The 15,848-nt window shown below is 42.3% G+C and overlaps 1 protein-coding gene across 4 annotated transcripts in view; it reads right to left on the reverse strand.

The window, feature by feature from the left end:
* Positions 1-15,848, reverse strand: part of LOC121942405 (uncharacterized) — a 188,989-nt gene that overhangs the window by 9,973 nt on the left and 163,168 nt on the right. For all 4 annotated transcript variants that reach the window (XR_015776608.1, XR_015776607.1, XR_015776602.1 and 1 more), the window contains 2 exons: positions 11,015-11,185; positions 10,685-10,906 (listed from right to left, as the gene is read on the reverse strand). The gene's annotated coding sequence lies outside the window, so the exon portion shown is untranslated. The remainder of the gene's footprint in view (positions 1-10,684; positions 10,907-11,014; positions 11,186-15,848) is intronic.

Genomic DNA, 15,848 nt, shown 5'->3' on the forward strand with positions numbered 1-15,848 from the left:
CAATACTTAGCCCAGTCCTAGGGGGGACACATGCACATGTTCTAAATATTGAGAGAGGAATGTCCACTGCATCCGTCCCCCCTGAAATCTACATTTGTGTATACAGTACACGTATTAAAAAGATGCTGAGGTCCCTACACCAGCTTACTATGAGAGTGCACATCTTGAAGATATTTTAGGAGGAGTGACTATAATTAACAAGGGGCTGACAAACTTTATTGTACCACAATTCAAACTCTAAGTCATTTGATGATCCTACCACCACTAAGACCTCTATTTCCCTTAGAATGGTGCACAGGGGATGCAATAAGGCAGAAACATGTCCCTCATCCAAGGGCCATCACCTCTTCACTGCTTCTGAACCAAGATATTGCCAATGCCATTAACACTGCCTGCCCAGCTCCTCCCTTTGTCAGGTGATAAGGTCACTTTTAATAATGTTTATGCATTTACTTAGCATTGCACTCAATATCATAGCTTACAGATCTAGTCAGGATCTATGTCTCTACCACTAAGGCTGCCACCTTATTTTTGTGACACACTGGGTGGCATTTAAAAAAAGAACTCGGGTGCAGCGTGACTTAACCAAATTGTTGTAAAAAAATGAATCACAGAATTTGTGATAAAAATCTGTGCACAGCCTGTTAGTGGCCACCTTATTGTGTCACTCACTCCCCCAGCTTCAGCCCCACAGCCATTTCCTGCTAGTCAAGGAGACAGAGGCTGTGAGCACACCACCGCCATCACAATGACCTTTCCACAAGCCCAGGGAGCACGCAATGCAGAGGAGAGGCAATAAAAGTAATGAAAGAAGCAAAGGCAATTAAAGTGGTGTGTGTGAGGGGAGCGTGGCGGAGATGAGCCTAACTGGAGGCGGCCCTGGTATGCACTACAGCTCCACATCCCCCATAATCCCTGTGTGATCGCAGAGCAACCCTGGTGTGCTCCCAGTCTGATCATCCTCTCGCAGCATTCACCAGCTAATCCGTGCAAAAGGACAGCCATGCACACACACTGCACACACGCACATATTAAAGTCATTCAGAGATACACATATTTCTGCGCTCACTGCTAGTGTAATTATTATAGTCTGCATACAATATGTGCTGCACCACAAAATGAGGAAACTACTAAAAATAAATTACCAAACACAAACACATTCAGGCACAAATGCACACACATGTTTAGTTCTAGAAAATGAGTTGCTCTCCTCCCGCCCTCTGCAGCGCAGCGTTTCCTCGCGGCCAGTGAGAATCATTAATGCCCTTCCTCTGATGCAGCCACACAACCAACAGCAATTATTTCTAAAAGCAAAAAGTGAAAACAGACAGCGGACGCACAAATATACACAGCACATAATCATTATTTTTTTGTTAGGCTGGCTGTGTGGGGGTTGAGGAGGTGGCAGCAGCTTGGACTTCATTTTCTCTAGCGGAGTTTACTGACCGCAAAATGACAAGGATGCTTTTCCTAAACCAATTAAGAGGCAGCAGCGCTGCTGTTACCATGTGACACTGACAGCACTTAAGGAGGCTGACGCCAGGCCGCAGAGATGGACCAGAGATGTGCTCTTAGCTTAGGAGTCAGTACATATACACGCACATACAAAGAAATGCACATGCATACACTCATGCATGAACAGTCTCAACACATCAATAAAAGGAGAGCAGAGAGCAAGTAACATTGCGTACACCTGGACGCTACACCAATACAAATATACAACTAACAAAATACTAAATACATGAGCTTTGAAGTATTGAGGTCAGAGACTGATAGTGGCTAAAATGAAATTAAATAAAAAACTATCCAGCTGGTAACATCAGAGAGCATTAAATACAACTGAACATTCAGGCCTTGAGTCCAGAAAAAGACCTCATTATCTAATCAGCTTTAGGAGTACAGAGAGAGGGCAAAGCTACAATCTCCCCTTTTCTTGACAACAGAATCTGATCCTGCCTGTAGAGTACAATTAGTGAACAGTGTGACCTCTGGAGGTTACGACGGAAAAGGGCTGTGTGTTCTACACTAATGACCAGAATGGTCTGAAGGAGCCAGCATTGTGCCCCTTCTTCGTTATGGCTATCTTAAACTAATACCCACTGTTGAGAAAGGAGATGAGACTCCTTTTCCTTCCTATTATAGAGCACTCACATCATTGTGGTGCTCGGGGCTTGTAGGGCATTGGCTGGTCAAAGTGCCGCTTAAAGAGGGGAGAGCTGGTGTGTAACTAGGCCTGATCACTATCAACCGTGGTGCTGGCTGCTCAGGTGCTGGGAGCGGTCTTGAGCGACTGAAATGCATATTCTGAATTTGCAACTCATTGTGTAAGTGTCTATTTGTGGACTTTAGTCTGATCATGTCTTTGTTTTGATGCTTCGCTCTCTCCTGCTGACCTTCCGTCTGTCAGCGGGAAACTCCTCTGCTGCAGATGGGAAATAACTACGGAAGCACTGAGAGGTAAATGAGAAAAATAATTCTGCAGTTCCATAACAAAATCTGATCTAAATTGTTTTCTTTGTGTTTATGACTTATGAACAGGTGAAAAACTAGAATTACCATCTTGCTGTAGTATGCCACCATGAACCAATCAAGTTGCAATTACAGTTTATATCCATGTCGCTCCAGACTCATATGTAGCCATGACAGTTGACAATGCTTCAAATATGGATGTTGCTACAAAGACACTACATATTCTAAAAAAGTGGATGCTTCACACGCAACTTATACCCAGCAGCATTAAAGATCTCCACAATCAGCACAGTTTCAAGGTGGACACTCAAGGTTAGTCTCACTAATTCAGTATCTGAACAAAAGTCTATCCTTTTGTTCCTGTTATAGTGTTGAATAATGGCCAGCAATGTGTTTTTGTAAAACATTATGATGTCACAGTCAAGTTGACCTTTGACCTATTGGACAAATGTCAGCACTTTACTATCTTATTCTATTAAACATTTGTGAGAATTTCTGTCATAATTAGCATATGAATTCTTGAGTTATGGTCGAAACATATCAAATCGAATCAGTTCATTGTTGAGTCCAAGTTGACCTTTGTGCAAATTTGAAGACAAGTCAAAATAAATTCCCCTGGCATACCTTTGTTCCCCCACCTGTTCTACGGACGAAAAAAGGGAAAGAAATAAAACTGTTTACTGAACACTCTTTTGTGAATGCTATGGTGAGTAAGGCTAATAGCCATGTCCCCGACACAGATGGGTTACAAATTTAAGAAAAGAGCAACATAATGCAGGTTTGCAGAACTTCTTTTTTTAGGATTTTTCCTTTTGGGGGGGTTTGGGGCTTGTCTTTTGCCCTTTTTGATAAGACAGCTACAGTGTCAAAGGAGGGGAGAGAGGGGATCACATGCAGCAAAGGGTTGTAAGTTGGAATAAAGTTGGCAGATCCTGCGGCAAGGACATCGCCTTTGTACACGGGGTGTCTGCTCTACCAGGTGAGCTTCTAGGCACCCTGCAAGTTTGCAGAACTAAATCTTTTCAAACGATTAACCACATTTTGTGGTTGAAGTGTTTTTTTCAGGTGTTTTTACTTGATAATGTTGGTCCTCAGTTGGGTTGAAATCAGGTGACTGCTGAAGTTGATGATTTACACCATTTTCTTGATCTTAAAACTTTCAGTGACCCTTGCCGTGTATAGTCACATCTGTATTTGTTATGTTCCTCCACTAAGTTATTCAGGTATTTCCTTTATTAGCCAACAGAAGTTCATGAACATAAAGTCTACATGAAAAAGCTCAAACCACTTTCAGATTCATCCACTGACCGTATCCTACGTACGCACCTATGTGTCATAAAAAACACGGAGAGAGTACAAATGCCTACTTGCACATCTTTACAGACATACCTAAAGCAGAATGGCTAGTTGGTAGTATGATTTCCCTTTTTAGATTGTATCATTTCATATAAAGCATTAAAAAAGAAAAGAAAAAAATCAGTAAGTCAATAAATATCCTTTGCAGAAATAAGCTTTATTTTTGGCTCTTTGACTATGGCTCAGCTTTGCACTGCTGCCGCTGAACCATACCTGCCCCTGGATAGCTCTAAAACTCCGTCACACACTTCTGGAGACTGCTTACAGTCCTCCACCAGCTACAGAGAGAGATAATGGGCGGCTGTCAGTTACGCCCCCCTGTCCTCATCTCCCCTAATCAGCTCCCCCATCTCATGGAGCTGCATGGCTGTTGGAGTTACACGTAGGACTAAGTTTGATAGTCACGTTCCAACTTAACTCTGTGGCGGAGATTTAAAGCACATAGGTGGGCAGATGAAAGATACCCCTTATATGCATGAAAGAGATCAAATTGGGATTAAGGAGATTAATTTCAGATGGTAATTGAGAGAGAAACTTTTTCATCAGATTTATCTAACTTTCTAAAAGATGTCAAATGTGGTGTGATTTAATTTGCTAACAGATGAATGGTTGGTAAATTGCTGTGCTTCAGGCTTGTGTCCCTTTGGTTGGTGTAAAATCATATATCGTCAAATTTCATGACTTGTGAAGATCTGACTCATTTCTCTTGGCTTCCTCTGGGGTTAAAAAATAATTACTAGTTTTGAAACACAAATTCAGACTGAAACTAATTCAATTTGTGAGCATTGCTGGAGGGTGACTGTGAGTGGTGTATAAACGTTGTAGCAAGGCTTCAATCAGAGGACAAGCATGGGGGAACGATCCCCCTTCAGAGATGACGAAATGACCTTGGAAATCACACAGTTCAGACACTCATATGGGAACATGAATTCAAATCATGATGCTCAGCTTACAGTCTGCTGCTGCTGGATGTCATAAATATTAACAGGTAAACACTGACCAGAATGCTCTCTTCTTGGTAATACAAATATCTACATGTGTAGTAATGTGTACACAAATGCTCCATGTGATCACCTGATCAGATATATTGTAATAAAATGTGTTTCTGTGATTGAAATGTTTTAAAATTATGTTTTAAACATGTTATTGACCTGCTCCTCGCTTAGTATTTGTGTAGCTGGTATTAAACCATACACTGTATCTAGCATGGTTGTTATCCTGCAATGAATTTTGAAATAAAATCTGTCTCATTTACTATAGGAATAAAATGTAATATATATATATATATATATATATATATATATATATATATATATATATATATATATATATATATATATATATATATATATATATAAACAGAGGAAAAGGGCTGTGGCATTTGCTTTTGTTAAAGAGGTAAAACACCTACAACGACCAGAATGCACTAAGCCATACCAGACCAATAAATGCTCCCACTTTTGAATGACTTAACACACGCCTGTTCGGTAACAATATGATGGCTGTGGCTGGTAACAAACGCTCTTGAGCTATAGTTATACAATTAGCTAAAATTTGACTGAAAACATTTTAGGCAAGAAATAGGCAGCACAGTAACAGAATTTTGGTTCATTTTGATCAGCACTGCTAAGTTTCATGTTTTGACTGTTTATAAAAAGCAGTTAACAGTATGGTGCTCACTTCCTGTTCACAAACTCCTCCGGCATATAGTGCAGTATGTTTCTTATTCCAGTAGAACAGCAAAGTTGGAGACAGCAAAGAGGATACAAGTTCAATATTTTCTAATATATCTTAAGTCCTGGCTGTGAGCTGAATCAAAACTTGTCTGAAGTTACTCTCTGTCTGCCTCTGATTAAATCTCTCTCTGACCTGCTGCTCCTGCTGCCTGACTTGTTTTATGGTACATGAGGCGGGCTTCAGTTTGCTCTTGAAGCTGGCACACAGGCCACAGGCTTTACCACTTGTAGAAATTTCTCATTCAAAGTGGCTCACAGAACCGTGAGCATTTACATTTTTAGGATGGCTGGGAGCCAGCAGAAAATCAAACATATCTGACCTCTGCACACACATCCTTCAAAACAAATAAAAAAAATACAAAAACAAAAACAAAAATATATTATTATTTTAAGTACTTTATGTTGTTGTTTTTCATCATGATGTCAAGAATTAACCAAACAAATCAGAGTAGAGTGAGTCGAATCTGTGGCTCAAAAGCCAATAGTGCCAGGAATTGAAGATGAAAAGATTTAAATCCTGATAAGATTCAAGCAGATAAAACATGCACAACTGAACCAAGCGTGTGTTTACAGAGCACTACACTGAGACACTTGCTTCAATCAATATATTGATGTTTTGTAATAGGCTCTAAATGACTCAGGTTAGAGACTGCTGTGCAGCAAACCATCTTACTGCTTCTGCAATTCATTTCAGCCGGGATATAAAATACCAGCCAAGATGACAGAGTAAAACTAAACCGAATCAACCAGAAAACAATAATAAAAAAAATCAGAAATCCATTTTTAGTTAATCTCAATGACAGACAAGCAAGTGGTCTAATCGTTTGTTTCCACGTCCGCTTCAGAAGCGAGAAAGATGCCACACATATTTCTGCTCACTGGTTGGAAGCTATTTTGGATAAAGCCAAAATATGGAGCATGATGGAGGTGAAATATCTAAATATAATGCAGATGTGGGTCTGATGTGAATTTGGAAAGTTATGTTTTTTTTGTCTGACAGTGCATGTTTGCTATGTTTAGCTACAGAGTAAGCACTCTTTGCTTTGCATGCTGCTCTTTGGTACAGGTAGGCTGCACACCCAGACACAGACCTGAATGGAAGAGTCAGTAAGGCCCCAGAGTAACTGTAACTCCAAACCCACACAATTATTATTCTGGTACAGCCTTACAGCCCTACAGACGCCCTTGTACTCCTTAGTTTCGTTGTTACTGGCAGTGTTTCAACCTGATGCCATTCTGTGGCGTTTCATGCAGACATGACAGGTTCCATTGGCTGTGGTGTTATCAAACGCCCCCAATCGGCAGCATAAAACAACACCACGACTGGTTCTGTCCGGATGCGTTCTCAGCTGATGCTGCCCAGGGGTGTATCATGCGGACCCGAAAGGTGGCTTTTGGCATTAGAATTGCACACCCAAAGCACCGTCAAAGCGGCGGTATTTGACGACTTTGGAATGAGAACGGGTTGAAATAACATAAATGGTTTCCTAAATTACTGTACAAACTGAGATTATTCTTAAAATATCTCTCTACTTTCCCTCAGTTCTTCCTCCAGTTGTAACACTTGTTCTGGGCTGTGGACTCTCTGCAGGCAGCAGGTCAAATTCTCCTCAAACTCTTTCCTCTGAAACTCCAACCTCAAGAGTGAACATTGTAAGAAAAACTACTATTTTTCTGAGAGTATACCAAAATTAAAGTTATAGTATTGCAGAATTGTCAGTTACTGAATGTAAACAGGCTCACCAGCAAAAGTGAAGGTAAACGCCAACCCAAGATTCACTCTGGTTTGGCGTTTGTATTTTGGATGCCTCTTTTTTAGGAAAATCCGGCATAGTATATCTTTAACTAAAGTAAACTCAAACTCACAGTGTCGATTCAAGTAGCTATATTAACATTAATCTGATTGTTAGTCCTTTTCCAACACATCTCCTAATCGATTGCTTTTCTATTCAGCCCAATAGCAGGAAATGAAACTGCTGTAAAAATGTCATGCATGGAGCTAAATCAACAGACGGCAATGTGTGACAGATCCAATCTGACCAGGCAGAGCTTTAACATTTAATGAGAGGATGTTTGGTAATTCTACATGCACAGTGTTGTTTTGTACGGCACACTGTTTTGTGACAGTGGCGTGTCACTGGAGCATAAGTGATATAGCTAGAACCAGAGACGTGTGTGTGAGCTGTGAGCAGTGACCAGGGCCTATTTAGTGCCAGGTGAAGCAACTAATTAAATATCAGAGGGCAGGAAAGCTCAGTCGCCTCTCTCCCTCCAACATTAACTGGGACCACAGCCACGGGTCAGAGCCCTTAGAAACTCAGGGAGGCAAGTTGTATCCAAAAGAAAAAAGCACAGAGTAGGTAGAAAAATAGGGCTGGGTGGCAGCTTGCATTTTATCAGTTCATAAAACACTGCAAAGCCCTCTGGAAAGCCCTTTGTCTGCTCCCAGTCTCACCTCTGGACCGCCTAAGAGAGAATGAAGTTGGTTTACAGATAAAGGAGAAGAAGGTACAGGGAAGTTTAGAGAGCGCTTTCATCACAACATGCTGTGTCACTGACTCTGACTGTGTGTCTGCTGCTGGTGGTGAGGGATACTGTGGGAAAAGCCAGGAGCCCTTCCAATGCTCACCTCCCTCTTCCATTGACAACTGAGGTGCAGTAACAGCTAATCGATGGCTAGTGAATTCCCTGTGCACCCCCCTCGCCAGGCTGATCAATATTCCTGGCAATTAGAATCCCCTATCTGCATGGCTGTAGGGACCTTGGGGTGGCTCGCCAGCCCACAAACACCCAATTTAGTCTTCAGCCTATCACTTAATTACTAAATCCTCCCTAATGCCTATTGGCAGGTAGCGGGTGTACTCACAGCAGCCCCAGTGGCTCAGTGAACATGAGACCTTTGGCAAGGTGCTGGTTAAGATGCTCCCGTCCCACTTCAGCCGGCCAGTTAAACATCTGATTTCACACGAGGGCCCCGACCTGAAATGATCCGCCTATTGAGCGCCAGGCCCACACGCAGCCCAGATGGATGGTGTGGAATGGAGTGGAGGGGTGGGATGAGTGGGAGGGTGAGGAGATAGAAGATACAGGACACTGAGAGTCACAGTGCTAAAACATCTGCCAGCCACTAGTTGTGCATTTTAGCACAGCAGTGTTTTCAAAGCTTACGGTTTAGAGTCGGATAGGAGATACTTGTAGCTTTCTCATTGCTGCTTTGTAGATCAGTGGTTCCCCACCTTTTCCATATGAGCCCTGATAGATCGAGCGACAGTCAGTGTCAGGCCATCAGTGAGTAGCTGTCACCCTAGTTTTGCTGGTGTATCCCACACTGTTGGCACTCATCTGCCCTTGTCGCCTGTTTTTCAGGCAATTCAGCATACTGAATATGTGTGGGAAAGCAAACAAATGAAATTATTTGTTTTAGCCATTAAACTCTTTAATAGAAACGGTTCATAATTGTTGTTGTGTTATTTAGTACATATCCCGTCTGTCTCTTGGTTTCCATTTTGGAATGAAAAATATAGATGACCAAAACTTGCTGTGTGGAGTTTTTTTTCCTCTCACACAGATACAGGATGAACATTGTAGTTGTATGTTGACTGTAATCTGTGCGTTAAGTTATATGAAACTTTTTAGTTGAGAAATAGACGACGTGATGCAACGCAACAGTTGGCCTTCTTTGCCACTGGTTATTTGATGGCTCTTTTCTAATCAAATTTAAATTTAAATGTTATCAAATTAGTTGAGCTACGCTGCTATATTTCCATGTACCCCCTGGTAACAGCAGGAGTATCCCCTTGGGTACAAGTACTGAACTAAAACATAAACAAAAACAAATGTGTATGCACCCTCACACACGACACATTTGTCTCTAAAGCACTGCTCTCCAGTGTGACACTTTAGAGAGTGGTTGCCTGAAATTGTTAACAAGCGTGCAGAGTTTTATAGCATCTCCAGTTAGCTACTATTAGCACGGTATTTTGTCAAACACTTCACTTTCTTTATCTTTATTTACTTTTTTGCAGATCTTTTTTCAATGTGCATCCATATATTAAGATTATCTTTAAATGCATGTAGGAATGTTTTCATGTTTTGTGAGAGTAGGTTTTTGCAAGTGGATTATGTTGTGTAGATTAGTGGTGTGTATCACACAAAAGGCCTAGGGCTGCGAATTGATGGGCAGTTTCTTTGCAGGTGAGTGGCTGAGGCTGCTGCCACGTCATGTATCCAGGTGACTATATTATGCAATATATTAAAGCCAGTATTAAAGAAGCTAGCTAGTAGTTAGCCACTAAGATGCCTAACCCTGGTGCGACGAGGCTCACGCACTTCGCTGCGTTTGATTACCATATGCTGTGTGCTGCATTCCTCATTGAATCCACAGGCTGTTGTCGTTTGCAGCATGACAGTCTTTTTATATCCTACAGTGTGCATCAACATGAACAATTTCCATTTTCAGCTCTATTAACGATCAAACACTCAGCAAACAACCATAGCGCCATTGCGGGTCAAAAACCCTTTGCCCTTTCCGGGGTCAAACACCTGAGTCAACAGGAACTCTTCTACCTTTATACGTGAGCCAATAGTCAGGTATCACAGCGCCACCAAGTGTTCAATTAATGAATAACACATCAACCTTTTGATTATTTTTGCATATATTTGGCTCCTAAAGCCAGCACTGGAGGATAGCTGACCTGACACTAAAGCCTGTCACTGTTGCTCCCTCTCCCTTATCCCTCTCTCCCTGACTTATGCCATTTCAATCATTCTCTCTTTGTTTCAATGCTTTTTTCATTTCTTCATTTTGTAATTTCAATAGCTTCTTCTTAAAGACATGAAAAAACAGAGACTGATAAAAAGATGACAGTAGAGTAAAAAAAAAAACCTGACAACTTTCTTTCTAAAAGACTTTTGGGAGATTCAAGACATTTCTGCCCCATCTGACAGTGAATAATGACAGGAGAAGAAGAACAAAGGGATGATGTTTGATGTGTGACAAAAGTGATGAGCTGGACCCACAGACACACTGTCTTGAATTATTGCAACTTTCACCCAATCCACTCAGAACTGTATGACAATACTCTTTCAGTCAGGTAGAGAGATAAGCTGCACTGTTTTCATACCTGAGTCTTTGTAGTGATCTTAGTCTTCCCCGAGCTCCTGTGTACACTGAAGCAGCTTGGCTGGGGGAGGCCATGCTGGGTCTCTCTGTGTCGTATCAGTGGAGTACTGCCACCCGGCTGTGGGCCTCCAGCTGCTTGCTGCTGCGCCTCTCTACAGAGCTTCCTGTGTTTTCCACAGATCCATCTCTGCCCACTGCAGCAGTCCATCACTTCTCTGCCCTGCTGTGAATGTGGGAAAACATAATGAGTACCGTGTGTGAAATTGTTTATATGTGGGTTTAATTGCTGAATTCACATCTAGGGAATGGCTTCTAACTGTAACATGAGTACCTGTCCCAGCTGGTACCAGCTTTCTTTCAGTAGTTTGGCTGTGAGCAGCCTTCAGGTCTCGCTCCAGTGAGGTAACCCTCTGCTCTCGAGCTGTTATCTCCTGCTGGCTGCAGCGGCCCCTGACAGGACCTCCACCTGCAGCCAATCCCCTGCCTCCTGAAGGTGCAACACCTACAGACAAGAATGCAAGCACTCAGTGAGGACACATATGCAACCTCACACAATTTTTACGGTATGTGGAGATAAAAAAGTATCATTTGATAAAGTGTTTTTTTTTTGTTGCAAATGCCAGTCTAAGTGTCAGACAGACGTCTTTGAGCTGGTTGAGTCTCGACACCTCTACTAAGCTGACACACCTCTGCGCAATGCATTCTCAACCCTCCGGACGCCTTGGGCACTCTGCTGCAGGGGCCTGGGGGAGAGCCTGGTGAAGCATACATGCATGCACGCGCACACACACACAACACGCACACACCACACACACAGACACACAGCACTGTCACTTTCCTGTCACATACCCATGAAAATGGCCTGAGGTGAAGTCAGGATGAGTGCCCAGAGCTTTACATATCCACTTGAAGGACAGAGCAGGGAAGCCCCTGTGTTCCTCCACCCCCAAGCTATCTCCACACCTGCTGCACTGCACTCTCTCGGCTGCCTGCCCCTAATTTGGTATTTCCACAAAGATGACATATGTATCAGGCAGAGCAGGAAATGTCCTGGGTCGGGAGAGAACAGCTTCCTGACAGGTGTCACCTCCAATCTGCACAGGCCTGCCTCTGATGTGTTAACTATTCAATTAACCAGCACATCGCACTGAGAGGGTGCCAGCACCTAATTACCTCGGAGACCTTGCCTGTGAATGGAGTGAAATATGTGCATTGTGTGTGTGTGTGTGTGTGTGTGTGTGTGGATGACAGGCCACACATCATGTTCCCGTTCAGGGTTCTTCTCACTCTGAACCACCTCAACATTCACAGAGAATATGCGGTTTAAAGTAGGTGTGTTTATGTGAGAGAGATGGGCAGGGTGTTTTCATTCTCAGTCACTCCTCCATATTTCCATCTTCAGCACCAACCAAACACTACAAGAAAAAAGGCGTTTTAGCTCTGAGTAAAATACGAGTGCAAACATTAAATGAAAATAAAAACAGTATAATTTAGCCATGTTTGAAAATGACTCCTGCCATGCCGCCTCTATCTCACACCATTAAAATAACGAGGTGTCACTGAGCTCTGCTTCCATAGCTCCAATGTTGACACCCATCAAGACAAATCTATATTTCATGGCCACTTACAGATGTATAAATAGCCAAATGAGGTGCGCTAACCATCTATAAAACAGCGCTAAAAGGTTGCCAGAAGATGGCGAGTGTCATGAGCCAGTTGCGCTGGTAATCAATCTGACGGAGAGAGAGAAGAGGAAAGGGGAGAAGAGTAGAGGAGAGGAGAGGAGTGGGCTGCATTGCGTGGGTAAGAGGCGAGGCACAACGCAGCGCAACAAGCAGGGCAGTAAATCACATCTGCACGGCACGCTCGCCCCACTGACACACAGCCACTTCAACTGACATGGGGCTTGCTCGACAGCCTGATGGATCACCACACTACACTCCATTAAAGGCAAACGGGCACGACAAGCACTGACATAACAAACAATTAGTCACTGCTGTGGGTATGGACTTTACATGCTGAGGGCCTGCCTGCTGATGGGCACTCACCTCCTTTCTTGGGCACTGAGGAACATTAGGTCCCAGGTTCGTTGTGATATTAAGAGGCTACATACTGTTGGAAAAAGCTGCTGTGTATTGTTCATGATCATCAAAAAACACAAATACTAACATGGAAACTTGGATCAGCACTATGATGAATAATTCTACAACTAAATAAATAGGCTTTTCTGTTTTGTTGGGATGGCCAGCATCTAACATCACTGAGATCAGCCTCTTCGTTAACACTGGTTTGCTCTATGATGTAGATTATCAATACCAACGATTCCACTAGTTGGTGGGTGGCAGTGATGGCCAAAATAATACAGCAATGTGCCAACAAAGGCAGTAGAGAGGGAGTAAAGATGGCAGAAGACAATGCAGGTTTCAAAATAATCAAAAACTTGGCTTTTAAATTGTTTTATGAGAAAAGAATTTGTTTTTGTTGTTTGTATTAGTATATGAACAAAATAAACATTTATTCTTTTTCCACCTAAAATTAACGCACATATGCTGTTTTTTTTAAACACAGGAAAACCTGCTAAAAGATATATAATTGACTTTTTCAGGTGTGTCACATTTGACAACAACACCAGAGAACAGGCTAAGTAACAGTAGAAAGCAGCATGGAGGCCAGTGATAATGGTACGGTGGTTACTTCTTTATTTAAAAAAATATATATATATATATTTTACTGAGCTAATCTTTAAAACTCAGTGCTCTACTCAGTGATTAATTTGCAAAGATATTTGACTGCTGCTTGGACAAAAACTGACGGAATATGTGGTTGAGATGACAACGAGTTGCAAAAGTCACCACCGTACTGGAACAAGGGTTGAAAATTAGCATGTCCACCCGGATGTCATGCTTCCATTACTGTCGATCGGAGATAGAGCAGATAAATACCCGTGACCACTGTGGAGTCATTTGTCCCAGGAGGGAGTGCTGATTGTAACCTCTCCTACTAAAGACACAAGTCAGATGTTAATGGGTGTTGGTGGGTCTTTTTGTCCAGTTGGAAAAAAAGCTTCATTAACTGGCTGTAAAGTGTGGCAGGTGTAAATCTTGACTGTTTGAAAATGAGGATTTATAGTCAGTAATGCATGGATGAAGGCGGCCTCACATAAATTGCCTTGGATCTTCACTACACATGCCCTCTGCTTTTCTACCGGGTACAAACAGTTACATCTTCAGTAAATATCATAGATCCTCATTTGGAGCACATGAGAATCAGAAAAGGATTTATTGCCAAGTAGGTTTTAACTTACAAGGAATTTGCTTTGTATTTTGGTGAAAGCACTTTAGTCATATTTATTGCAGCAATATGTATCTAGTGGAATGAAAAATCAATTGACTTCATTATTCTAGTAAGCTAACAAAAGTTTAACTTTTATTTGCGATATTATTAATTATTAATTTCTATAATTTATAAAAGCAGCAAGCACGAAATACTACAATACTTTGCTGAAATGAAATTCTATAGTAAACACCATAGAGGCAAAAGAATTGTATACGACATGTTGCCTTTTTGACAAATAAGATTATGTTGATGTTGTGGTTACACATAAGCACACTGATTCCCTGTCAACACGCACAGGTATTTTTAACAAAGCAGACCTAAGACATCAGACATCATGAGGACAAACACTTGACCAGCTACACTCCTTGAGACACAGCTGAAGACAATCCAGCAAAGAACACAAACAAGTATTAAAAACCTACAGGCCATGGGGCATCAGTGGCTGAGTGGATAAAGCAGGCATCCCATGAATAAAGGCATTGTCCTTGCCACAGAGGCCTCAGGTTCAATTCCCACTCAAGGCCCTTTACTGCATGTCATCCCCACTCTCTCTCCCTCTTTCACACTGTTGATCTGTCCTATCTAATAAAGGCTAAAATGCCAAAAAAATAATCTTAAAAAAAAACCTACAGGTCATATGGTGCAACTCACACAAGACACAAGTGGGTAACAGTGTTTTGTGTAACCTACTGGAGGACTCTGTGTGTGTGTGTGATTAAGAGGTTTTGTGTTGCTAATCGAGGTCTGGCATAAGAGGGTGACATCCAGAGATCCCCATGCTTTGGATTCTTACAGTCAGAGCAGGACTGAGCACTTGGGGATTTGTTGTGTCTGTTTACTGCGCTTATGGCCGAGTAGAAAATGAGTGTGAAAGTAAGTGTGTAGGGAGCAGCACCTCCACACTTCAATCACAGATGGAGGTGAGCTCCCCTATCAGACCTTTAGCCACCTCCACTCCTCCACTGCTGGTCTCCATTGGGCACCGACACCCATTATTTATCACACACACATCTCTCCCTCAGCATGACTTTCCACTTTAGTCCATCAGTGCTCTGAGATGATCTCTCCTCTTTGTCTCGCCACAGGCTGGTGTGTGTGCACACAGTAGACAAATCCACAGATGCATGCATATGTCTGCACAGGGAATCCTGCATGTGTACCTTCAAGCATGTTCTCACACACACACTCATGCTCTCTCTTATACACATCTACACACAAGCACATGCATCAACAGAGCGTGCGACTTATCAGAACATCAATTCATCCTTTTTCTAAGTGAAGGATGTAGTCCAAGGTCTTTCTATAACACCAAAACGCCTTCCTGAATTCCTCTCCCAGCCTCTGAGGGATTTTTTATTGCCAGGTAGAGTGGCCTCTGCACTCTTTACTATCTAGCATTTTCTTGCTATGTCCCCCGCTGTACTGCAGCTATGACTGCGATCAATGAGAATCAGCAGAAGCACTTATTGAGGTCGTCTTTCTGATAAACATCTGTAAAAGACGCAGGTCACATGTCAGAGTATCTGTTTGTCTCTAAATGGCCGACACTGTAACCTGACTGATTAAAAAGGTAAGGTGAAATAAGAATGATAGCTGAGAGTTGACAACAACGGCAAACATCTCAGATACCTCCGGCAAAACGCCGAGGACCACTTCACACTGTTTACACACACTGTTCATCTCTGTTTGCTCTGCCTCTTACAGCACCTGATGTTCCCTTCTCCTCCATCCAGCTAATCTGCCCTACTCTTTCAGCAACATTCAAATCACACACAACGTCACTTTCTTTTCAACCACATGTCCATTCAACAGTGCAACTCCTTAAAACC

This window comes from Plectropomus leopardus, chromosome 1 (genome assembly GCF_026936395.1).
Source record: "Plectropomus leopardus strain MGB_pleo_1.0 chromosome 1, ASM2693639v1, whole genome shotgun sequence".
NCBI classification, from domain to species: Eukaryota; Metazoa; Chordata; class Actinopteri; order Perciformes; family Serranidae; genus Plectropomus; species Plectropomus leopardus.